Below are 27,367 nucleotides of genomic sequence, written 5' to 3'. Positions count from 1 at the left end.
GTTTCTTGTACAATGTTATTATAAAGTGTGAGAGCACCTGCTTATACCATGTCTAGCACCGTTCTTGCCATGCTGGATGCATTAGCTGATGATGGATGGCTTGCTTACAGGAAAACAGTGAATACCTTTGTTATATGCCTTTGCATTACAGGACCTTCACGCTGTGACCACTAAAGAGTCGGAGGTGCAAACTGCTGAGCTGCTCATTTTTGGCTTCTGAGCATTCTGGGTGCTTTGGTTTTTTCTTTACTTCTGCACAGTAAACAGAAAAAAATAGGAGGATATTTTGTATCATAATTTACTACAGTCACTTATGACTCCATAGTCATTGTTCAGCTAACAACTCATTATATTTCTTCTTGAACAATCCTGTACAACTACTGGCAAAATTCAGTGGAAAGGTCTTATGCATGCAGAATCTTTATTTTTATTTTTATTTTTCCATTTTTTTCCTCTTCTTCCCAGAAGAACATAATTGTTCATATACCTACTCTGACTGAAAGTCAAGGGCACTCTCATTCAAATGAAATGTTGCTATTCTCTGATAATATAGGACTTCAGCTTTGTATCCTTAGAGTATTTACAATTAGTAGGGTTCTTTTTCTTATTCTGCATGGTATTTGAGTATTATATACCTTTTTAATATCTCTATTAGTATCCATGATGTAAAGATACAAACAGCTGGCAGGAATGCTCTATTAGGTTGGATTCCAGTTAAGCAAAATAGGTTTTTGATGGAGAATTCAATCCTGCAGATCTTAGTCAGGTTTCATTCACTAAAAATCCCTGCTGACATCAAGGAATGAAAAGGGAATATGAAATTCAGAATTTGATTTGCAGTCATTTCTATAATTTAATTAAGTTCAAACAGAACACATATCTGTTAAGGACTAGAATGTGTCATTCCAGCTGATGTCCTGCTTAGTGGGCAGGATGAAATAACCTTGACCCAGAAAGAGTACTTCAGTTACAAGACCTACATCACAATTCTACATTTTATATCATCAAAACTAATTTTCCCATGTGCAAGAAAAACCCTTAGTTGAAGGTACTTGCTTGGAACTGTCAGTCACCCCAAATCTCAACTTGGCAACCAAGTTCATCCATTCATGGTAGTCACCGCTTTGTTTTCATAGAGTGAGAACTAACAGCTTTCTGAAGGAGGCACAATTCTTTACATAGTTTTTAATGACAGCATTACTGAACTTGGTTGCAGATCTAAAGCAAAAATGGGCTGCCCACTAGACTGTGAAGGGCTGTGGGATATGTGCCTCGGGGAATCTAGCGCTCATTCACAAGAAAGGAAGACAGCTATCTGTTTTTGTAACACCAACAATACTGCATAGCTCTTATAAAGCTTGACTAGCACCTACAGAACTTTAAAAAAATTGCTGCATAGAATTCAAAATGCTTACTGAAGGAAGCAGGCATTTTAATCTCTGCCTTGTAATGGAGAATTAGAAAAACATTGAAGCTGGATGATTTGGCTCAGGTCACTCAGCAGGTCAAAGAGATGTAATAAAGTGCAATTGGCAAAGCAGCAGGCAGGGGTAAGAATTTGCATCAGGAAATGAAATACAGGATGTATTTGGTGCTGTGATTTGTTTGGAGAACTGAACTCTTATCCATGGTACAGATATACTAGAATCCCTTGAAGCCTGCTGGGCTGTACTAGGCAACTGGATGGAGCAGCTAGCAGAATGTGTGCATGTAGTGAGTATATGTACATATGATAAATTTACATTGAAGAAGCCTGCTATTATCTTTTTCCATTTGCATTATAGCTGTATTTTTCCATATATGCATCACCTATTACTATGGTAAGTTTCTCATGCTGTATGTCTGATGAACAATAACTTTGTCTCTAAATACTGATAAGGGCTTGAGACTTAATACCTGATGCTTTCCCTGTAGCACTGAGTACAATAGGACTGGACCCTAAAAGCCTACATATTGTTAAACTTTACAGTGCTGACAGTTCTAGAAAGAACAGAAGTTTTATTTCAGACCATGTTAGGAATAAATTTAGACTCTGGATTAGGTGTGGATTTTTCTGCTTTGGAGTCTGTATAGACTAATGGCAATAAGATACCTGGCTTTGTAATACATAGTCAACCAAAAGTAACCCTAAGAATATGTTTAAGGATCTACAAAATAGGTTTAGTTTTTTAATATAAAATCATTTTTATGCCAGGTTCTTCATCCAGACTTATTTGGATGACTTGTTCTCATTCACAGCTCTCATAGATAAGATACAGAACTCCAAAATAAGCTGTACAACTTTAATCTGTCATGCCTCCAATTGTCTCATTTGTTTTGTAAATGTACTGTTGGCAGGGCTCATAATACTATCTACCATTAAGATCACCAGTACTTTCTATAAATCAGCTGCACCCACTTGAAATTAAATTGTCCATGATGGTATCTGCTCAATCCAAGGATTTTGGCCAAAATGCCAGACAGTTCAGAAAAATACAAGGTTTTGGTCATTTACAAAATAACAAAAGTTTTCTTTCACAGCAAATGTCTATGAAAATATATTGCAGACTGTGTGTCACAGTACGCTCTAGTGCTGGTTTCTTATACATGAGAGTGTAAGAACTGCCTTCCTTTGTCAGACCATGCATCTACCCTGTCCAGTGCCTTTTCTTCTATCAGATCCAGAATGGATGCTTGGGGTGCATGGTGGAGAGGTCAGGAGAAATATATAGAACAAGTAGAAGCTCTGTTGGCATTAGCAAATTAAACACCACTAGAATGATCCTATATTGCCTTCCCAGTGCCCATATTTTTTAACTCCACTGTCTTGCCTAATGTACAAGTACGCAGCTGTGGTAATGTGTAAGGGTTGTGTGCCCAAATAGCTCTTATCCGTAGAACCAGTGGCTGACACTCCCAGATGCTGGGGTCTGTGCAGTGGTTTGGGTTATCAGGAAAGAGGAGGGAGTTTCATGACTGAAGAGCTGAGTTTGACTAAAAAAAGAGGAATCGATTATATTCTCTCCAGCAGAGTTTTGTGTGAGGGTAGGCAAATTGCTCAAAGTCCACTAATGCTGTATTTCTTGTTGCCTTGAGGCCTTACAGAAAAACCTGAGGTCTGATTTTCATCAGAATTGCAAGTGGCATCATCAGGAGTTGTGCCTGACTATACAAGGTGCTGTTTAAGGTTAGGGATTTTAAAAAACTAGGCTTGGGTTTCCCAGGTTATGTAACAGTGATAAATGGTTTATTTTAATTCAGAAATACATTAATAAAAATTAGTCAAACTCAAGAGGTATTCACATATTATAGCCACAAGTGGCACAGAAAGCCAACTGCAAAATTTGTAATTTTGTCAAGAAAAATTAAGAATTTTAATAGAGTTAAGCAAATTGAATAACAAGGATAAAAGAAATATCAAACAGCTGTTCTTTCAGTGCCTTTTCTTATTCATGAAATCAAGAGGGGGGGAAAAACCCTCAACCATTTTAAAGTCTATATCAAATGTATACATGAAGGGAGCTGAACCAGGGTTTCACTGACCCATAATTCAGATTTATCTAACTTCAGAGTTCTTGGTTTACCTTAACTGTTTCTTTTGCAAGCCTGACATTTATACCTACCTAATACTTTCCATCACAGAAAAATGTTTCTGAGTTTGTGGAAGGGTTTAAAGTTTACAAATTGAATGTTCTTGTAATTTGTAACAGGAACTTGCTTTTGGTAGGGAGAATTCTCCTGAGGGTCCCAGAAATTATTTCTTTGATGCTTTCATGAAAATCTGTTTGATTTGGAGACTATCATAAGGCATCCAAAAAATTACCTTTTGCCGTTTCAGTAAACTTGCTAAAAGCTATAAAAAAATGTCTATACTCCCCTGCCCCACTGATCAAAATTCTTTTATGTGAAGTTACCTTAGTGTGGCATTTGGGTAAAAATTGAGCATATTTGTCACATAGCCTCAAATATCTAGTTTTTGGCCACTTACATGTACCTAGGGTACCTATACATCCAGTGGAGCAGTCTTTGCTTACAGATAGTAATTCAAAGCGCCTGAGCCAGGCATGCTAGAACACTTTCTGGATGTGACTTCTCCCCTTTAGATGGTTGAAGAGACTAGCTAACTAATGCCTTAAAAACAACCCTCCCTCTTTAGCCTAAATCTTCAAATTGTCTCTCAATCCATTGATTTTAATAAGAACTGATTTTAATTAGTCTCTCAAAGACCTGATTATGTTAATATTATCAATAAATGCAACACAACTCCAACCAACCTGTTCTCACAGGTTCCCATTCTCATCCATACTAGCATTCAGAAGTAATTTTCTAGGATAAATATAATTACTTTGCTGTATTATCTGCATAAAGAGTGTTGGTGTTCAAAAAATTCACTGCCACAAACCTCCTTTTTTATTACACTGATAAAAGCATGTCATACTACTGTACATGAACCATAAGCCTTCATCTCAAGTAGATGATTGCAGGTGGAGAAAAGGTATTGAAGGCAACACTTCATAAATTTGTAGCATTATAAAAAGAAAGAAGTTAATGAGAAAGCTGAGCTGAAATGATATTACTGACGTTCCATACAGTAACTTTACAAATAATGTTCAAAAAGTTTTAAAAGAAATCAAAATCAGAAATGCCAGTATTTAGTTTGTTCCATTTCCTCATTTTTGCACATCCATTATTTTAGAGATTGTAAGCAGATGATCATTTACTCTTCTATTCTACTTGTGTTTCTTGCAGGGCATAGGGGTATGTCAGAAGTGGGCAGAAAATTGTTATTTTATGTAACTGCTTTATCTCGTAACTTGCAGAATTTGGAAGGTAGTTGTCTCCCAAGCATTTTCTGTCATCCAGACTAACACTGTGTCACAGAGATGATGTGTGGATCTACATAAGTAATTTAATCTAAAATATTAATGTCACAACTGATTTTGCGTTCTTCATTGAATGTGTCTGCCCAACTTTTTCTTGATTTTCAGATTTTTGGAGACTTAGGGGGAAGTACTGTACCTTTTGAACGGTGTTCAGAGAAATGAGCGCGTTCAGCATCATTTGCAATACATCAGTGGGATCTGAAGAACTGAGCCTCAGGTTGGGACTCTTCACAGCCCTGAGTTCTGGACCTGCCATTACAAACCTCAACAGGATATGGTGGCACTCAGACTTACAGTGATCTTCCAGTCTATCAGGTGAGCTGTGGTATTTGTCTGTATGGGTTTAGTTTATGTCAAATGTGAGATAATTCATCTTACCTCAGTCTGAAAAAAATAGGATTATTTTAAACCAGTTCACCTTATGTTTGCCATTGGAAGAGAGCTCATACACAGTTACCTATGATGCATGTTAGTTTGAGACAGGATAGTCTGAAAATGTATGTAAATTCTTATGTTCTCTTTCTGTGGTAAATAATATTTAATCATCTTTCTCACAGAAGTAACATAAAAATAATCAAACTATATTTGTGCAGTGGGTTGAACATAGAAATAGGTTTTAAAAATGCCAAATATTTGGAGAAATCATCTCCTTTGGATTAGCTAACTCATTGAGGTGGTCCTGGTAAAATCAAATTTTGCAGATTCTGGGGGTTTTTTTGCTCTTTCTTTGCTTGTTCATCTAGAAGAACTTTGGTATCCTCATGACCTGTTGTGAACATACACTTATTAAAATGTCTAAGGCTCAGTTACTGTAGCATTGTCACTACAAACTATGAAAACCTGTAAGAAAGTAAATAAAAGTATACCAGAGGACATCTGGGTGGAAAACAGTAAACAAAAACCAGTCATACCACTAAGGTTTAAGACAGATACAAATACTTAATTCAATCTCATATCCAGAATAAATTAGGTCTTGCAGAGAGAAGGGTAGCAAAAGGTCCTGTGATTAAAGGCTACGTCCTCTTGTATATACTGAAGAACATCATCTAATTATATTGGAAAGTAGAAATCTAACATTTCCTGAATCTTCCAAACTAAATACTTATATGGAAGTTGTATTTTTCTGTAATAAGCTTATTTATAGCCATATGTCACATAAAAATACAGTTACTGCGTTTAGTTATTAGGGTTTGTTCCTTCAGCAAACAGCATGTGAAACAAAAGGCCACTTTAAGTCTTTGTTGATGGTAGCTAGCAAAAGCAGTACCAATAGCTAATGTGGAGATACTCTCCTGGCAGACTCCATACAGTGGCAGCAGAAATACCCACCTCAATCCTGTACACACCATCACTTCCCACACTTCTGGTGCAACCACAGTCCTTCCCTTGATTCTTCTGACCGTACACCAGAAAACGCACTGGAACCTTAGTCTCCTGCACTGCAGAACAGCATGGTCCTCTTACAGGATTCCATTCCTTGTCATCATGTGTTCTGAATGTGATGACACTTTTCTGCCTGTGCTATTTTTGGATTTGTTCTCTGCAAATGGTGATAAAACTTTGAACTATGTCTTGCTTTAGATGTAGATTTTTCTCTACAGAGAAAGAGCTAAGAGGATGTGGCCAAAAGCTATTCAAACCTAACATGTTTCTAGACTAGAGAAGAAAAAAAATATGTATTTTTCAACATTCCTCCCACTAGCTAGAGCTGGAAATAAACCCTAGGTCACAGTACTCACACTCCAGTTTGAACTGGGATGCGAGATAAAGAAATGAGTGAAAATTTGCAGGTTTCTTAAGGCTTTACTTAGATTACAGCTAAGTGTGTTTACATTGTAGATAATAATCTAAGGCTCTTAGAAGTGTTTTTCACATTATATCAATGTGGAATAAGAAGATTGATGCCTCTATTGGCATTTGTGCTTTGCACATAGCAGATGGAAGGAGAAGGGGGAAGCTGTTTGCTCTGCTTCACAAAGAATGCTATTCATCAAAACCAAAATACCTGTACTTATACCCCAGTCTCAACCATTGGACTACATTTCCTAAAGTGGCTTAAAAGTGAGGCATGGAAGTAGGTGATCATTTTCATTCTTTGCCTAAAGAAAATGTTGTAGTGTTCTTGGAAACTCAGCGTAGCGATTCCTTTTGGCTTGATAACTTCAGAGTTTAATAAGTGAAAAAAGTGATTCAGGAGTGTGGAGGACTCTACTTATATTTCTAGAAAGTGAACAGAAATCTGCGGAGGAAGAAAGGGAATTCCGTTTTTTCCCTGTCTAAGAAAGCCAGTACTTCATAGTAAAATACCAAGTTTCACCTGCTTTCATGACTTCCTTTACTGTTTCTGACTTTCCTGTTTTTCAGTTATATATATATGTATGTGCATATATACTCAATTCAGGTCCAAAGGGCAATTTAGCCCCTTTCAGGTACGTGTCAAAAACAAGTGGGATGAAATGGCCTCTGCTGTTTAGAAAATGAGACTAGATGCCTAGTGTAGACTACGTAGCTGTCTTTTAGATAATTGAGGTTGGGTGAAAGTAATCCCGACCTTAATAATCAGACTTTTAAGGAAAAGAATTTTAAATTTCAGTTATGGGAGATACATTAAAAGCTACAGGTTATGTTTATCATATCGTAATATTAAGTTGTGTAGAGCTGGGGGAACACAAGGCTTGACACATGCTTGTCTTTGGAGTTTGAGGTAAGCCTGGTCTGTGCCTGATGCTCTTCAACGGAGCAAGAGGTTGAGAAGTGGGCATAGAGAAGCACGGCCTGATGCAGAAGAGCTTTTGCTGTGATAGAACAAGCTGTTCAGGCCTTCTCTTTGAGCTCCCCACGTGCAGCATTCACCGCATGGAAACTGCCCTGTGGAGTTTCCCAGAAGTCGATTTTCTGTACTTCTATAACCTTTGCTAATTCTTTCCTCTCATGGCTTTGTTGTTGGACTGCGTGTTTATTAAAGGAATGTGATTTGCTTAGCAGGTACTTGTGTTAATAACCCTCAATATTTTCAAAACACAGAAACTTCCATCAGTATTGGAGCACTGGAGACATACTTTTGTCTTCAGAAGTGCTGAAAACCTGCAGCTTTCACAAGCCTCAGCTTCAGGTTCTCGAAGATCAGGAGTCATCATCGGTACACAAGATCTACATATTCTCACCCAAAACACCTTTTTTGAACCTCTTGTCTTGCATCTTTATACAGATACTGTGGAAATTAATATATTACAGATTTTGAGACAGACAGCTGGTATTATTGAAAAGCAAAGAAATACTGAAGACGCATAGATTACACTAATATCTCACTAATAGCTTGAATTGCAGCTGAAGTGAGCCTACTTTATTTTCCTAAAAGCATCCCTGATGACTGGGATATGTTGCTGTACTCATGCACTGTAGTGGTGGTCTGTGAAAACAGGTAAGCAAATAAGAAGATAAATTGTAGATATATATGGATTTTTCTAAAGGTAGGTAGAATTAAGTGTTGGAGAATATTCAGCCTGAAGCTAATAGATAAAAGGCACTGTGGACCATACTGGTAATAAATACATTAAGCTGTTAGTTAATCATAGATCTTGCTGGTGAGTTCTGTAGCTACATCTCTAACTGCTCTGCAGCATGTAGATTCGGGTGACTACACACTCCTTATAACACTGATACAGAGACAAGTGGTTAGTTAGGGTCAAATCTAGCCTTTAGGCTGTGTCCTGAACTCTCTTTTCTCTGAAAATCAAATGTTATTTTTAGCTTTTATTGACCCAACCATCTGACCACTCAGCATTAGTTTCTGGTCAAACGCACTTCTCACCCTCTATGTCTATACCGACTGACCAAAGAAGTTGTGTTCTTCAGACATTAAATGGATTTTTATTACTGAGGTCCACAGTGCAGATCACTGGAAGTTATGTAATAATGTGGAAGGACATGTAATTGAAAGGCTGTCAGAAGATAAAAGTGTATCAAGCTTCCCAGAGCGTTCACATCGCAACTCACAAAGTCAGATGACATTGAAATAGCAACTCAGTGTTTAATGCATGCACCTCTGGTGGCTGTGCATCACAAAGTCTGTAGCATAAAATTTCATACCCGAGTTTTCCATTAAAGAAGTTAGCTGTTGCATTTCTGAATAACTTTCTTTCTAGCTCAACTTACCTGCTGAGGACACAGTACTTTGTCCTTGAGTAGGCAGGATTGCTTTCATCTTACTCTTCCCACTGGAGCAGAGAGGATGTAAAGTGTAAGTACATATGGAGCAATGCACACGTGAGTAATTGCAACACAGGCATATATTATTATTGGATTTTTTTAAAATGTCAAGCAATAATGCATGAGAAATAAAAGTAAGTCTGTAACCATCCTGAAATTCTCCTAAATGTGCAGTAACGCCATAAAAGATGCCTGTATTTACTACAAATAATAAAACTGTAGCATCATGCTAATCAAATTCAAATCAGTTCAACTGCATAATTTGCAGTGAAGAGGTGCTTATGAAACACAAAATGAACTCCAGAATGGAAGGTTCATTGCTTCCTAATCAAAAGCAGTCAGCTCTAAACACCAGCCAGTCAGGTGACAAGTTTGTCATTTCTCAGCTGTACTCTTGGAGGGAAGTTACCAAGAAGGCTTGACAGCCTTTAAACTTCACAGAGCATTTTTCGCCTATTTCTGAATGTCATGTTGATCTACAAAAACTCCTGGGAGGCTGGAAGGAGAGGCAGAATAACAGCAGTTCTATTAAAATATATTTGCAGCAATGAATGTCAAGCAGAGTTTATGGTGTGAAAAAACCGTATAGTTTCTGAAAAGAAATTTTCACCACCCCTCAAGTCTGGTTCTTTCTTGTCTAATTGTGTCCAGCTACTCTGGGGGACTGAGGAGTGCCAATGATTAATTGCCTAGGTGTCAGAGAAGTACAGGTTGGTAATGCATCATTAAAAGCCAGAGATCAGGGTGTCTGAATTCAAATGGGAATCTCCGAGTGAATATATTACTACTATATACAATTAAAAGCTCAAACCAGAAATCATTTACTTTCATAATTTAGAACAATGGCAGCTCTCCAGTGAAAACATATTTACAGTAGTTTTACATAGCTCTCTACAGGCTTAGTACAAAAGGTAGGGACAAAAATTAGTATGCACCAAGGTGGTAGCAGAGAAACCCATCTTTGAGCCATTCTTTCCTTTTCATCAGCATGAGCTCTGCAAAATAGGGGAAAGAATTATGAGTAGGTGGACAGCATCTAGGTTGCCAAGGGCAAATCACTCCTAGGGGAATAACTGCAATTTGAGCAACGGAGTCTGACCTTTATGTGACCTGGGATGAACAGGTCTTCTCTGTTTTAGCCCAGCATGAGCAGCAGTTGCGGGGCAGCCAGCCTGAAGTCACTCAACTACCCCTGTGTGAAGGGCTGTGTTCCCCTCCTTTGGCAATTACACCATTGTCCTGTAAGAGTTCTCTGATGTTGACTAATTTCTTCAATTTCACATCCTCAAGTGTGGGACTTTATATGTGTTTTAGTAAATTTTGGTATTGGTTGAAGTCCTGTTAAGCTTCTGAGGTCCTTAAATTGCTTCTTGGAGGGTTTTTTTTGTCTTGTAACTTAGGTTATAAAAGTAGCACTATAAACATTAATTGAACAGCCATTAAGCAGTATGGGTGTTTGTTTTGGGTTGATAGGGGATATAAAGCTTCATACCCTGTGGTGGAAAACAATTAGATCTGATGATGAACATGCTATTAAATATAGCATTACCAGACTTCTATCAGTTTAACTTTAGAAAATAGCAACCAGCTGTAGCCAAAGCATACGCAAGTGATAGAAAGTCATATTTTAATTGTCATGTCATAGCTTGTTATAAATATTGTCATTTCTAATGTTTTATGCTAATGACAGTGACTAATGGTAGTCATTACCTCCATTCATTCTCATAAAAAAATTCCTCAAGAGGGGATGATCATAACTAGTATGCTGTTAAAAATTAAACTCTATTTTTCTGAGATAGAGAACATTAAAAAAACCCAACATTTCAGTACCAAGAGGTTGCCTAGCTAATTTATTTTGTTTTGAGTGTGTTTGACAACTACAGCTGTTCTTAATTGTGCCATGAGTTGAACATATATTCATTTTAGGAATGTTTTTGGCATGCTAACGTGTATACGTGTCATGTCTTTGTATGGTCTCTGCAAAATGGGATAAAAGGTGAATCTCACAGTGGTATACCTGTGGCCAGAAAAAAAACCCTGATGCTGCCCCTGTAGAGCCTTACCATTAAGAACACTGAATTTCCTCATCCATTTCTTATTTCATTTATGAGTTCTGCTTACCTGACAGGTACAGAGTACTTCATTATGTGCACAAACAGAAATGCTTAAATGGATGGAGCAGCCATTTACGTCTGATAGGAGCTAAGTGGGACATTAAATTAATGCCAAACAAGTGAGTGTTCATTTTAGTTTCATTATAAATGGCCGCAGCACAGCAGTAAAGTGTTGACTCTCATGTGCTGACAAGTTCTATATTTCTTACAAACTTCCCTCCGAGCTCAATGTGGAAAGACAAATTCACACTCTGCACGATGAAATTAGCAGCAGATGCATTAATAATTGAATAAGGATCTCTGGAGACACACCATAGTTCAGCAGGAGAGTTGGTGACTGGCTGATTTTAACTAGAGGCTTCTGTCATATGTGTATATATACATATATGCATATACATAAGGCCCAAGTTAAGAGTCGCTGCCTGTATGCAGCCTTTGGTATCGAAGTCTTTTAGAAGACTTTGAAGGTGTATTTGGCATGTCCACAAGCATACTGCTAACCATTACTCTGGACAGTGTGTGGTCTTGCTCATCCCTCCTTTCTCTGTGACTGTTCTCAAATTACAACCAAATTCAACATAATCGGTCTGAATTTACCTCCAGATGATGAGTTGAGTGACTGAAAGACTTTCACTGTATGCAAGACTCTTGCCATAGACCTCTACACCTGGAGCTCCTATAGAAATGAAACATTTTCCTGAAGTACAAAATGTAGCTTCTCTCAGAAAAGCATTAAGATGCTGAGCTGCCATCTTCATTTCCGTCCCTGTAAGCAAAGTAGATGTCCTTTGAACCACATGCATTCCAGATTCTCAGGTTTGGGAAAGCAAGGAAGGATGTGTCTTTTGGACAGTAGCAAGAGGATTGCCAGAAAAAAAAACCTGCTCTTTTTAAGGAGCCACTATGCCACCAAGGCAATGATGCAATTACCTTATACTTAAATTATGATTGCTCCTCACACCAAGTAATATTATGCTTGGAAGACATTGACAAAACAGTGTGACATCTCATAGACAGCAATACACTGGGGTAATTTCTCATGGGCTTAAAATCAGCACTTTATTGCAGTAGTGCCAAGAGAGTGATAGCAATTTTAATAATGTAAGAATTTGTCCCATTTAGAGGAAAAGTAGCAAATTTAGCACACTGTTACTAGAATAACTCCAGATAGTTGTCAGCTCTACTCACTGTCTGTGCAGACTTCAGTCACTAGTTTCAAGTTGCACAGGTTGAACTGACTTCTGTGTTTTGCTTTCCTCCACTTACAGTTTATTTTATAAATCTCAGGATCTGGGAAACAGAAAAATTGAACTTCAAAATATCTATGAGTGTATTTTCTGGAGTATCATCAACTAAAGGAAAGCTAATCTTAGGTTTCTGTAATATATTGCAATATTTTTAATAAGCTATAATATGATTTAATAAAGTGGTACTGTTTTTAAAAACAATACTCATCAATATAAATACTAAGTTCTATTCCTTCTCTTTAGATATGCAACTCTTTTTATTCAGTAACAGTGGATACATTACTTATTCCATAAGAGCTTGGTATCAGTCCTGTCCTAATCAAAATATTGGATTTGAGATCTTTCTAGTATAAGAAACATTTAAACAGTTTCTGTTGTCAGTTGAAATAGGAGGTAAGTCCCAGAGATTCATATTTGTCTAACAAAATGATGTCTCAATCTATTAGACACCCTGCAATATCCTGCAAGTGTCTTAGCTGAGGAAAGAACAGTCCATTTTTTGCTTTGTGATGTTGGACCACACTAGAGATAAGGGAATATCAGATGAAAGAGTAAACATGCTAAAAGAATACCCTGGTTTCAGGATCATCTTCTTTTGAGGTTCTTGAAACAAAGATGTGGAAATTAAATTGGATTTACATATACATTTTTAGTGGACAGAGGTAACTTTTCAGAATAATATTTTTCATTTAATTCACACATGTATAATACATTTCATTGCTATTTTTAAAAAGTAATGTTATCATCATCTGAGGTTTTAAGGAAGAGACTTAAATAAGGTCACGTACTGGTGAATGAGAAGAATACACATGAATTGCATAGAGCAAAGAGGAATAAAGAAGCTGTATTAATGGGGACAGGGAGAGAGAGATCATGAGTCATTAAGTATGGCTTTATGCTTCACATCTCTCTACAGTGGGTTTAATCCTCTTAACTGCTTTCCATTCATTCTGTTATTCCCATGGAATAGAAGTCTAAGTCTGCTCGAGGTTTAGTCATGAATGTTTTGCAATCCAGTAACCTTTGTGTCTTTTGTTAACATATACAAGGCACGTCAGAGGTGCCACTGTTTATTCTTAAAATCTGATGTAATCGCCAATTTTTGCAACTCCGGGCAGTTATTCCTGTAGAAGCAGAGATATTTCTAAAGCCTTTTAGTGAAGGAATAAACCAATGGCTTTCATTCAGGTTTTGCAAGTCACCGGATGTTCAAAACACCAAAGCAAATTAAAAGAACCCCTTCTCTTTTGCTATCACAGTAATTTTGCACTTGAATATATGATGATTTGCTAATATAAAAGCTATTGAGGAAGATAGAGTGATTTTCTTCTAGCACTGCCTTGAAAAGTAGTAATAAATGTTGCGTTTCAAATTACAGCTTTCCTTGAAATGTGACTTCATTTAAAAAGAAAAGGCATCTTGAGCACCAGATTTTTCTCCCTTTGTGACTTCAAATCAGAGGTAATCCATTTAGAAGTAAAAAGATAATTTTCTAATTGCCAATCCAGTAACCTCAGCCTGAAGATTAAGTGGGTGCTTAAGTGGTTTATGCTTCATCACTAATATTGAAGCTTCTGCAAGCCAGAAATGCTTTTTCCCTTGTAAATTCACAACCTTGTAGTCTTCATACTTCTCCTCAGTTGCCCCTTCCTGTTGTTATTATTATGCGTCTTCTGAAATGTTTTTCAGGTATTGTTTAGATGCATCATTGGAATAAGTTGGAAAGTCTCTTGGTACTGCATTCATATATTTGTACTTTTGTACAAATATCCCAGAAGAATAAATCATACCTTAGACTCAATATGTGAAATGGTAGGGAAAAAAAAACCCACACCTTTTTTTCCATTTTTTTCTGACCTTGAACGCAGTTGTGGTGAAACAGGTAAATGCTGCACCCTCCATAAGACTCTGCTGACCACAAGCTCTAGGCACAGCCAACACAACTGAAGCAGAGCAAGGTGCTGCAGCAGCAAGTTATTACTGCTAGAAACTGGACAGAATATCAGTTTTTTCCTTGGAAACTCTTGGGGTGACGGTTTAAGTATGGATGGTGTCTCCATAGGGAGTCCCAATCTACTACAAAACACATATAATGTCACTGTGCATATACAAATTATCCTCTGAGGGCTGCAATAGCTCTGCTGAGCTGGCAGGACTAAAAATTCAACACAGTCCCAACAGAATGTATCTGATTTCTTTCTTGCCCACCCTGAGAAGAGCAAGGGAAAGTGTTTCCATATATTGCCTGTAAACCTTTGAACTTAACAAATCAGATGGGATGCCAGTTACACGGAGTGATCCAAGCATCCGCATAGAATGATACCCCTTTGTTCATCCCAGCAAGTAACGCCATAGTTCTACTTTTTCTTCTTCTGGTATTTGAGAAAGTAGGACCTATTTTTCAAGTGTCCCATATGAGAAGTAGTCTTTCCTGATCATAGAAGAAGGTGTGTAATTTTAACAGCTTTTCCCTTCTATTTTCCAATCTATTGAAAGGGACTTTCCTCTCTCGTGGTCTTCACCAGTTTCCTAACTTTTCTTAATCTAATTAGTGTTGTCACTTTTCTCACTTCACTTCTGTCTTTCTGATTACACATGGATAATGCATGAGATGTCTGCTGACTTTGGAATTAAAATGTCTATTTTGAACTTCACTGTGCAGAAATGTCTAAAATAGGACAGCAGCTTAACACATGAAGTTCTGAAGTCTTCAGTATCGCACAGTGGACCACCCATTAAAGAAGCAGACGTTTTCTTTAAAGGTCTCATTTAGAAGCTGACTTTCCCACTGCTGGAACAGTAAACCCTATCTTGTCTTTCAGGTACTCTTGTGAAAAGCCTGTCTCCCACACAGTACGAGTTCTTCCTCTGTGGCATCCTTTCTTCTCTGTTACCCTACCTTCGCCAATCACTGCTCCTCTGGAGTTGATGTGAGATTTGCATATAGATATATTAAAGCAGTTTTGGTGAAGGTAGGCTTTTGCAACTTAAAAATGGCAGTCTTTCTGTGGAATAGGATGAATATTATTATATTAATAAATAGTGGTTACAAGTCTAATCCAAGCTGGAGGTCCGTTCCATGTATTTTTGTCCTCTTGTAAAGTAATATTCAATACACATCTCCACAGATGTGAATCGGTGTGCTCTGAGTGTCTCCCCTAACATACTTCTACATTTGTCATCTTAAGAAATAATTTTTTTTTTAACATAGATGGTGCAATAAAGGACTTTCAAAATATAATTACAGGTTCAAAGACTTCAGTTAGGACAGCAATTCCTGCATACAAACAACTGAATTCTCTTAAGTCATTCCCTAGATAAATGCAGTAAGAAAGTGAACTATTCAAAGGGCAGGAATGTCAAGATGGAAGCGGAAGGTGGAAACACAAAGTGAACGAAGATGGAAGACTTTTTTCTCTCTCTTTTCCCCTTCTCTCTTTTCTCAAAAAAAAGCTGCGAATCTCAGATGTTGCCTAGCACAGCCAACAGAAACTTGGGCAAGGGACAAAGGATATCGTGTGGATCCTAACAATGCTTGGAGAGAAATGAACAGCAAAGGCTCTGGAAGTATCAGTTGTTGCAAAATCAGGTGACAATGCAGACTTAGAAGAATGAAACAACTCCTGAAAACTCCTATGCTCAGATCTGAGCAGAAACGCAGATGTTAACACAGTGTGACACATTTTGCACTCTCTGTAGCTTTAACATCATGCCTACATGAAATTACAGCCTTCTAAACTGAACCTAGCTTTCTGCTTGTTTGTTGCTTCTTAAACAATGGTCAAGTAAGGGCTGGTAAAAATGCATAATTTTTCAGAATATTAAAACAGGCAACATATTATTAATGTTTATGCAAACAATAAATCATTATAATTGTACTCTTACAAGGGTTAAAGACTAAAACCATCAGCATGAACCACCCTTATGTTTCAAGAAACGGGGCATAGGTTAAATGCCGTGTATGTGGCGAGTGTGCTATAGTTTCGTGTTCCACTTCAGCGTAGTGGATTTAGCAAAATGAGCAATTACACTGATCAGCAGAGGACCTCTTCCAGATGTAGGGATGTACCCAGAAAGAGATGATCTGTTGGATAACCAGTGGCCAAACCTGAGCTAAGTGAAAACTTAGGGATATCAGACATTTGTAACAGTGGCCCAATAGCGATGGGTTCCCCTGGAGGAATAACTGGGCCAACAGAGGAAGTTCCTCCCCAGTCTCATGAATTTAATAGGTCATTTTTGATTTAAATGATAAGGATTTACAGTCCATATTTTTTAAAAATAAAATCCACAACAATTTAGAGTTTTTCTCAATATTAAACATACAGAGGAGAGTTCAACCTCTGAGGGTTCCTCTGAGAGTTTAAAGTGGGGTTTGGTGTGTTCATTCTTTTTTGGGCAGTAGGGAGATGTGCTTTCACCAGAATTATGGCTGTTCCCATCACCCATAAACACATATTTATGACTTCTATTAGAAAAGTTTCAGTTCAGTGCTTACTAATAATTTTGCATAGTGACTTCTTCAAGTTCATTTTACATTTTTTTAAAAATTGCTTTTTCTCTGAACTCTTCTGGTTTAGCTTGTTTCTAAATTAAATGAATAGTAAGATGTTCATCAATAGGGAGCACTGTCATTTTAGCCACTAGGTTTTTTTCAAGTATTTTAGATGCAGATTGAAGCACATTTTTTGGCTATAAAATAATCTCATTCTAGTTGCATTTGACATTCAACTATTTGCTGTTTCTTGGACATCTGTTGTGCATTGACCAGCTGTTTCTATTCAGATGGATACAATGACTTCTATATATTTTCCATGAATCCAATGAATTTAAGATAGAGGCATATATATTAGTATCCAGATTTCTGAAGTACATCATTCTGCATATTGTCAAAATGCGCGATGGCATGCCAGCATATTTCTCAGTTGCCTACTTTGTTATCTCTGAAATTTCTTAACTGTCTTTTCAGATCTATCCCACTTATATTTTTATGTACTTCCTATTTTGACATTTCACTTTCAGCATTTTTATATTTTAATTAAACTAGATTCAGCATCAATCTTTATATGAATACCAACGTGGCACAGTATTAGTCTTCTAAACATGGCTTTCGGTTCACTCCTATTGCTTCTTATCAAAATCTCATCCAGCTTCTTATCCTACCACAACTGATCTTTGTCCTGAGAGATATTTAAGGTGTGACAATTAGAACATAGTACAGAGAGCAAGATTTTTTTGTAATGACTGGTTGTTTAATTGGTACCTGAGCAGAAAGTATTTTCACTGAAGTACTTGTCCTGGTTTCAGCTGGGACAGAGTTAATTTTCTTCTTAGTAGCTGGTGCAGTGCTGTGTTTTGGATTTGGTGAGAGAGCAATGCTGACAGCACACTGATGGTTTTGGTTGTTGCTGGGTGACATTTATACTAAGTCAAGGGCTTTCCAGTTTCTCAGGCCCTGCCAGCGAGAGGGCTGGAGGGGCACGGGAATGGGGAGGGGACACAGCCAGGACAGCTGATCCAAACGAGCCAAAGGGATATCCATACCACATGATATCATGCTGAGTATATAAGCTGGGGGAATAAGAAGGAAGGGGGAGGACATTCAGCATTACGGCACTTGTCTTCCTGAGTAACCGCTATGTGTGACAGAGCCCTGCTTTCCTGGGGCTGGCTGAGCACCTGCCTGCCCATGGGAATTAGCGAATGAATTCCTTGTTTTGCTTTGCTTGCATGTGTGGCTTTTGCTTTCCCTATTAAACTGTCTTTACCTCAGCCCATGAGTTTTCTCACTTTTACTCTTCCGATTCTCCCCTGCATCCCACTGTGGGGCGAGTGAGCGAGCAGCTGTGTGGGGCTTCATTGCTGGCCAGGGTTAAACCATGACAGTCCTGTAAGCTTGCTCTATGAAATCAGAAAGAATTCTATCTCTGCACAGCAGTACACACAACAGGATACAAGTACTGGGAGTCTTTTGCAGCCTCTTGTATTGCATCGTATAATGACAACACTAGGAAAAGCATCCCGAATCACATAGAAAATTATTATCTATGTCTACTGTTCTCATGCTCCAGGTGTCTTTCTCAGCATTTCTAATCTCTGTGTAGCCCAGAAATATTTTCTGTAATATTGCAATATTTTTAGCATTCTCATAAATATATTTGAGTAAAAACCCCTTACTCTGTAAATATTTGTGAAGTGTAGACAAGCATTCAGCTCATCCTGTTATCTGTGGATTCAGCTGGCAGAATGAGCTAAGTGTAACAATACTGTGACAAATGTTTCACTTAAAGAATGTAACATATATGCTTCAGAGGTACACATACATTAGCAGAATACAGCATATGACTGTCCTGTCAACAAAGGGGCAAGTATTTCCATCACATGAAAATTGTTTGGCACAACTAGTTCTCTGTGAGAATCTGGAAGAGGGACAACAAAACTGATTTTGTCAAGGACAAAAGAAAGGGCAACACAAGAGTAAACAGTATATTTAGCCATATACTTAAAAATATTTGAATGATCCTGATCCAAACAAAGGACTGTTAAGAGTAATAAATGTAATAACCCTGAAAAATAAGAGAACTCATTTAAGCTTTTTACTAGAACTGCAAAGGATTGACTTACCATAAGCTATAAAAGATGTCATTAAATCATCAACCTTTATGATTAATTGCCTGTTGTGATTGCCAAGATGCACCTTTCTCTGCCTGTACTCTGAGTAACTGTGGTTCTCCACAAATTGACACCTGTGACAAAGTTCCAGTATCATACTGGCAAAGAAATGAAAAAAAAAAGTCATATCTTACTACAGTAATGAGAAATCTTTTTCATCTCAGTGGATCTAGTCATAGGTGTATAGGTTGTAAGATCAGTCTCTAAAATTATACTGTGCTAAATATAAGAGTACAGAAGCCAGTTTAATGAATGGGCTAGTCAAGTAATTTCAGTGGTGTTCTGTGGAGTGTAGTCTGTGTACTAATAAAAATTTCCATGATTTTTATTAATTCCATTAACGTAGCACACCACCTCCAAATATTTATAGAGATCAAGGAGACTCACTTCAGGGTGAGCCCTTCATACATACCAGGTGTACCATGTCCTGAAATGTAAACAATTCATATCTGTTGAGCCATAATCCCTAAATCAGAAACACAAATGTTTGGATTAACAAAAAATGGAAAGCCTCATTCTTTGTTGTTGACCTCCCAATACATATTTTTTCACTTTCAGTGTTATGTGCATGACTAGCATTCTTCATCCAGGACTGGAAATGCAGTGGCTTTTTGCCATAGTAACAACAAAGGACAATGGTGACCAAATTCAAGCCAATCCAAACCCTCACTGAAGCTCACTGACTTCAGGAGATTCGAAATCAAGCCTTCAGTGCAGTTCTACATATATGATACAGTGTGAAGCAACTGAGATTTGATATTCTTAAGGATCAGAGAATTAAAAGGATATTCATTTTACCCCTTTAAAAGGTCAGATGGATTTGATACAGGAAAAAGTTGAGGAAATATAAAGCAAAAGCTTATGTGTACTGTCATTGCAATCTATTTGATTTTTAAATACAAAGTTTTAGCATTCCACTACAGCAGAGGCAAAGTGTTTAATAACTGTTAAGTGTTTTAGCACAGACCTGGAACTGCTGTCATATTTGCAGTACATATATATGGAATACAGAATGCAGATATACAAAACAATCCATTGTACAGAATAAAGCTATAGCAGTGAGCAAACCGCTTAAACTCTAACGCTGAAGGAATGAGATGGTTTATTTCTTGACAATGTTTTTTCTTGAAGAGATTAAATACAGAGCTAGTGGAGAGCAGTAAGTTGTGGAAGGAGGAGGAACATACCATCTGGGTTGCAGGTGTTGGGGCACAAGCAGCGATCTTGGAAGTCCTGCTCATTCTGGTTTGTGCTGTGGTTTTCAGGCCACATGGAACCCAGTAGGACAATCCATAATTAAGGATTTGCTGTGGTTTCGGGGGTTCCAGCCTTCTTCTTCCCAAGCCATACTCCAGCCACTGCTCCCAGCCTCATGCCACAGGCTCTAAAAGTTGGAGTTCCTCCAGCTCCACAGCAGGAGGACAAAGAACCAAGTGTTCCAGCTCAAGCTGCCTGGTGAGGAGGTTTCCTGAAGACCCTGCTCTTAAAAGTAATGGATTGGTAATGGCAAATTGGAGCCAGGAGTGACCTCTCTGAACCAGCCACTCTTGGGAGCCTGAGGTGGTCACCAGGTGTTGCCTTTGACAAGATGACAGGGAAACAGTCACATTTCCACCTGAGTCTGCTTAGCTTTACACACATTCATCACAGATACTCAATGTCCACTCGGGTTTTTTTTGATTCCACAAATCTGTTTGGCTGGGAAGTAATGCTTCGTAAGTTTTAGAGAAGATTGGGACTGTCCACACACAAAAAACTGATGCTTTGAAAATGCTACAAAACAAGAAAAATTTAAATCGGTAAAATACCCCTAAGTGCAGTTTTAATTGTTTTAATAAGTAGTTTTCATGGTCTATTTTCATGTTCTAATTATTTCTGGACACATTAGATTTTATTATACTCTGCAAGAAGAAAGGAAGTTTAACAAATTTGTTGTTAGGTTACATATTACATTAGGTTACATATCACTGCAGTAGAATTTCCATATGACTTAAAAATTATCAAAATAATTACTTTTTGTCTATGCAAATATGCAGGTTTTGCTTTCATTCGTACCCTGTCATAAGAAATCCAAAGTTCTAGACAGTATAAAAAACATGCCCTGAATCCTAGTGTCAATATTCACCTATTTCCCTTTTCAAAATAGAGTGTAATTTTACAAGACATCACTTTAACCCCAGGGTAAAGGGAAGTAGCTCTTGCCATGTTAAAGAGTAAGCTGTGTAAATTTCATCTGCTGGGGATCTATCCTGTGCCTCCAACATGACAAAAAGCTCTTTCCAGTGGCTGTGACTTTTAGCATTCATAATTTGAAATTACCCATATTCTGATAGCTTCCAGGGGAAATCTAGTTGTTCTGCACCCTTCCTCTTACCAAAAAGGACTTAGAAAACAATATAAAATTATATTATATTATGGCTGCTGCCTTGACACTAGAATTGACACAGTACAGTGCATTTGTAGTTATTGTTTGTGCAGCGGTACATTTGATCTTTGATTTTATTATTCTACTGTCATATAAGTAATGTCTTTCCAGATTTTGTCACCTGGAGCAAGGCCCAAAAAATAAGATCTGAACCTGCATAATCGTACTACCCATTAAATGAATGTAAGAGTTGGGAACGCTGCTCCAGCAGTGGGTGCCTGTGTATGTACATACCCACATGCCAACCACTGGGCTGTGACAGGCAAGCAGGACACAAAAACATGGTTGAAGAAAAAAATACCTTTGATTTCTGAACTGAGAGGTTCTCTGCGCCAGCAAAACTATCGGCAAAGAGCATCCCAAACCTTGGGTTAGTTTGTTGTGGAATCATATTTGTACTTCTTGCACAGAAAAGATAATTCTTCTTCCTCATTTCTCAAAATGCAAAATATAGACTATCACAGCCACCGTTAGCAGGATCTGTTCAGCGTTTTTCACCATTTGTTTTTGGTTTTTTTCTAGTTTGTATTTTCGCTTGTGAATATTAAAGCCACATTTGTTGGTGAAAAACCTATGAAGAATATTAGAATCACAACTGTACCTGAGAATTATTAATCATTTGTATTTTAAATAGAAAAGTTTACTTCATTCTTGTGCAGTTTGACTACCTGTATTGATCAGGTATACCTGCATGCCACTTTGATGAGTTCTGCAAGGTTAAGAAATACCCTGCAGGACTTAAAACCTTTGTCTGTTTTCAAAATGGTTCAGTGATTATGGACTGCTTCATTGCCTACCAAAAATAAAGGAAATTTGCATGGCAGAAAAGTAAAAATTTGCATGAAATAAAAGTAAATACAATGATGACAAGCAAGCATAAAGTGGTATTTCAAGAACTGATTCTGAAGAAACTTGCTTGACAGCTAACTTCAAACAAAAATTTATTATGGAAAAGTCTTCCTGCTACCAGGAAACCTATCCAGCTACCGGGGAAGTGGATTAATATAAGATATATATGTATAGCTGATGTCAAAATTGTATGACATCATAAAAAAGGGAAGGGAAGGGAAGGGAAGGGAAGGGAAGGGAAGGGAAGGGAAGGGAAGGGAAGGGAAGGGAAGGGAAGGGAAGGGAAGGGAAGGGAAGGGAAGGGAAGGGAAGGGAAGGGAAGGAGAAAGGGGAAAAAGGAAAAAGAAGAAAAACCTTATTGTTGCAATCCTTTGATGAAATTAAATTAGTTTTACTGGGTTTGGCTTCCTAGTAAAATATTTGGGAGCACACAAATAAGTTTCAGAAGTATGATGAAATCTCCTGTCATGTAAAATCCCTGTCCTTTCTTCAAGGGCCTGGTAAAAAACCTGAGTTTTCTACCTAAATTGTACTTTTCTAACTAGAAGCCAGAATGCCGTGAAAAAGTAATTTATTATTTTATGATATATATATATATAAAAAAAGTTAATGCTGTCAGAATACCATACCTCGACTGTTCATGGTTGTTTAATTAGACTCTTTCTTCCCTCTCATTTTGAATTGTATTTGTGCATTTGTTATTCTCCAGGATCTTTTTTCAAAGCCCCTTGAAAACAAAGCATAAATAATTATGCTGAAGTTTATGTAGGCTTAATATTAGGCAAAAAATGAAATTGCCAAGTCCCACTGTCGATAGGATGTGTTTGTGCAGTTCTCCATGTAGCGCTTTAAAGTAGGGTAAACGACAGCAATCTCATTCTGAGAAGAGGAAGAGCCATATGGCTTCATTTTATGGGCAGCTGGTTTTATAATAGCTCAGAACAAAACAATGATCCTTAAACAGATTCAGATTACCTATGTAGATGGGCAAAGTAGCTGTGCATAGTGCCATGGAGTTCCAGTCTTTTCCATATACTGCCCTGCTAGGAAAGCATGCCAAGGATTGCAGTTTATCCAGTTTATCAAGAAAGAGGATAAATATTTCCTCCGAGGAGTCTATAGATTCAGCAAGAGGTTCTCATGATTTATGTGGTTACTAGAGGTCAGAGTACGGTAATTAGTTCATACATGTAGTCTTTAGTGCCTCTGAAAGCATCCCCAGGCAGAAGGCATAGCATCCCCAGGAAAGTCTGTGGCGATATGCCATACTGCTGTTTCAAATATGTAGACACTAGAAGAGGTTGAAGTTCACATTATGATCTCTATGTGTATGTACGTGTGCCTGGCTACCCATCTGTGCATCCGTATGAATACTAGATCTCTGAAAGTTAAATGACTTGCTTTGGCTTTGCTCCTTCCTTTTGATACTGAGCTGTCTATATGAATTGAAAGTTAGAAAGTAGTTAATATAGTATCTAGTTTCATTGTAAATCTTTCCTGATTGATGACTTGCCTTCTCCTGGGACCCAGCGCTATAGCACAAAGCAATTGCTATAAACTGCAGCTAAAACTGCTTCTTGGAGTTCTGCTTCTTTTCTAGGGAAATGTGTTTGTCATTAATACTAATGCTCAGAATCAGGAAAAAATGTGTCTAAGGAAGTGTGTTAACACAGAACTTTAAGCTATTGCTCTTCTTGATGATACTAATCTGTTTTCCTACAGAGAACCATGTGAATTGTTACCTGCCATTGCATCCCCATGTTCATCTCTTAGTACTTGTGGGTGTGATACAAACCACTTAAAAGAATTTCACTGCCCAGACTGGGTGGTTTCCTCTGTTACACCAATGTATTTTTCCTATTTTATCTTTTGGTTTGATAAGTGCTAACAGGAAGATTCTTAACTAGTGCTTTCAAAATGCTTGCTGATCTGCAGAGACAGAAAATGTGAACAACAGTTAACAAACTGCTCTGACAGATAGTGCAGTCCATTAGGAGGCATTCATGACATCAACACCAACATTGAGTTATTCTCTCAGGAGCACCATTAACGGTCATTTTATCACTACTGATGTGTATGTAATTCTGTAACATCAGTCCCAACACTGGGCAGTTCTCCCTGTCAGGTTAACTACAGGCAAAACCAGTACCGAAAAGAAAGTGGAAACCAGCCCAAAATGTTAAACTTCCAGTTTAAAGTGCCATCAATACAGGCATTTACAGATAACAGAAGCAAACTGTGAACACAAGTGAGCAGTGTATTGACTTCTTTAAAATTGTATGCAAAAGGGCAGCTTGTGTCGTATTTGTTGTTTTGATTTATAGTTTACTCTGGTTTCACTCTGTTTTAATCCAGTTAGCCAGAAAAGTAATTTTGAGAAGGACACAGTGTCACTATAGTTGGATATGAACTATGAGTGGTATGCTATTTGAAGACAAATATAATCCTGGTAAGAGTAAATAGGTAAATGGTATTCAGAAATTGGCGCAGTTATTTATTCACAACATTTGTGAAACTTTTACTGGAAAGCCATGTGCCACTATGGTTTGTTGAAAAGGATGTTAAAAATTAAAAAGATGTACAGAAAAGAGTTCTAAAAGAACAAAATTTAGGGAAAAATGTACCAATAGTGAAACAAAAGAAACTGTTATTAATTCAGTCAAGAGAAGACTGAGAGCAGCTTTACTACAGCCCTCAGGTATCTACAGGCAAAAAGGATTTCTGACAATTAAGAGCTCTCTAATTTAGAAGGAAGGAATGTATAATTAGCTGGAGCCAAAAATTCCCTTCTGTCCTCCCTCCACCGAGTTAACAATAGGAGCTTTTAACCACTGAAGCAATCTGTGTCCTTCTGAAAGATATGCTACATGTCATAAGGAAGCTACAGAAGCTGACAGAAAATTTTGGGACCACACAGAATGATAGGCTAAGATACAATTTCTTCTGCCCTTAATATCTATTTCTGAATTTAAGAATCTGTAAATCAACAAGGATTAATAAGGTTAACAGAATCTGGACCTCAGTCATATATATTTTATCATATAATTACATTTCCATTTGAGGATTATAATTCAGTTCTCTTATGACTTCATCCCTGAAACTTTTCTACAGACCTCAGAAATAGTCTTTCTTATTTTAATAATTAAACTTTGAACCAAATAGAAGCTTGAGACTCTGAATGTCATGAGAAAAATTTAAATAAACATAATTTTAGCTTCTTTTTTATGAGTGAACACAGCATTAACACTGTTGGTTAATGCCTGTTACATGTTGTTAATGTCTGTTATAGACCTAGAGCTATACGAATGTGTGGTTCTGTTTTGATCATGCTTAATATGTTATGTCTTGACTAGGTCCTATTCCATTCTGTTTCCACAGGTTAGTGAGACTTTAATCAAGAAAAAAAAAATATCTAATGAACAGCAATTTGAAACACAGCATTTGGAAAGGTCAAAATGGTACATTACATCCTTATTATCCAAAAGAACAGATGAGTTTAATATCCTGGCAGCATTTTCCTGTGAAGAAGATATTAAACAAGAACTGAAAATGGCACAAGGTTTGCTCTTCCTTTCTTATGACAAAGATTGTAACAAGATGATGGAACTATACAGAATAAATCTCTTTCTGCTTTAATGTTCAGGCTGGGGATCCTGCCTAGATTTCAAAAATCTAAGCTAACCAAAGAGCCAACACACATGCTATTTTTTTCAGGTCCTTTACAAGACATTTTCCTGCCTATAGGACCCAATTTCCTATTTTCTAGTCTTAAACATGAGAAGACATATCAGCAGAAGGTAATCAGTGCAATGAGTTTGGGCAAATACTATGTTGAACTGCAACAAAAATTGCACTGCATCAGCACTGCTTAAAATGTAGATTTTTTTTCAACTTCTGTTTGAATAGACCTAAGAACAGAGGTAATGTATCCCAACACACAATGTATTGCATGCGTTCTGCTTTTGAGAGTTCCTGAAGGTATGGAACTGTTTGAAGGCAAAGGAATTTGTAGCATATCCCATAGCTTGTTAAAAATTTGATTAATATAAGGAACTGTCACATTCGCTTCCTTAAATCATGATCTGCATGAAGACCCTTCCTTTTTGTTTTGTAGGTCTAAGGAGAGAAAAAAAAAACAACAAACCAACTTCCTGAACTTGATGTTGTAATTTAACACTAAAATACACCATCAGGGTCTTCATGTTAAATCTTATTATGACAACTAAAGAAATGCTATGCTTAAAAATCAAAAAATGTTTGGCATGCACCTGTATTAGTTACTTGTATCCATACCACATGAGATATGAGGTCTGCTATTACATAAGGAAGTAACAAGTTATATATTAAAGGTATTCATAATTATTAAAGAAAACACTACATATTGTTCCAAAAGCTATCTGTCTTGAAGTATTGCTGGCTGAAGTAGACCTACATGGATTTGCACAAGCTCACAAGTAAAAATCATATCAAACCTTTTTTCCCTTTTTTCCACACCACCTAAGGAATACATTTGAAAAAAGAATTCTCCATGGTACATTACATGCAGCATCTTGCTGAGAAAAGTCATTCTGCTTTGGTTGAGTGAGATAAAATGAACATATCCAGCATATGTTTTCAGTGTCTGGAGTGAATATATATATATATGTGATCGTGTGTCTCTGCGTGTATATATACACACACACACTTGTTTTTTCTTATCCTTAGGTGATTTTATTTTTCACTGGAGATTGTAAATGCATTTTTCATTCTTTGTTTTGCAGCTATGAAGTAGGGTAGCTTTTTCAATGCATTGGAAATGTGCAACTTTGAAACTTCGAAGGTTTTGGAAAACTACAGACAAAAATCCCTAATGGGTGTTAATTTCATAAATGCCTACAATTAGCGTTTTCCATGTGCCTAGGAAAAAATCTACTACATAGAAGTTTCTATCAAGTTCCTTGTGATTTAGCTAATGGTCCTTGAAGCTGAAATGACTACAAATAGCTCTTT

At 37.3% G+C, this 27,367-nt stretch overlaps 1 protein-coding gene across 5 annotated transcripts in view; it reads left to right on the top strand.

The window, feature by feature from the left end:
* KHDRBS2 (KH RNA binding domain containing, signal transduction associated 2) overlaps positions 1-27,051 on the top strand; it is a 393,310-nt gene extending 366,259 nt beyond the window's left edge. The window contains exons 11-13 of one of the 5 annotated variants that reach the window (XR_008748216.1): positions 4,968-10,312; positions 11,200-13,893; positions 25,757-27,051. The gene's annotated coding sequence lies outside the window, so the exon portion shown is untranslated. Of the gene's footprint in view, positions 1-4,967; positions 13,894-15,254; positions 15,652-25,756 lie in introns of those variants that run through there. The other 4 variants (XR_008748217.1, XR_008748215.1, XR_008748214.1 and 1 more) reach the window with 4 other exon arrangements.
* Positions 27,052-27,367: the final 316 nt, after the last annotated feature.

Source organism: Falco peregrinus, chromosome 7, assembly GCF_023634155.1.
Source record: "Falco peregrinus isolate bFalPer1 chromosome 7, bFalPer1.pri, whole genome shotgun sequence".
In the NCBI taxonomy this organism is placed as follows: domain Eukaryota; kingdom Metazoa; phylum Chordata; class Aves; order Falconiformes; family Falconidae; genus Falco; species Falco peregrinus.
This window is presented reverse-complemented; position numbering and strand designations above follow the sequence as displayed.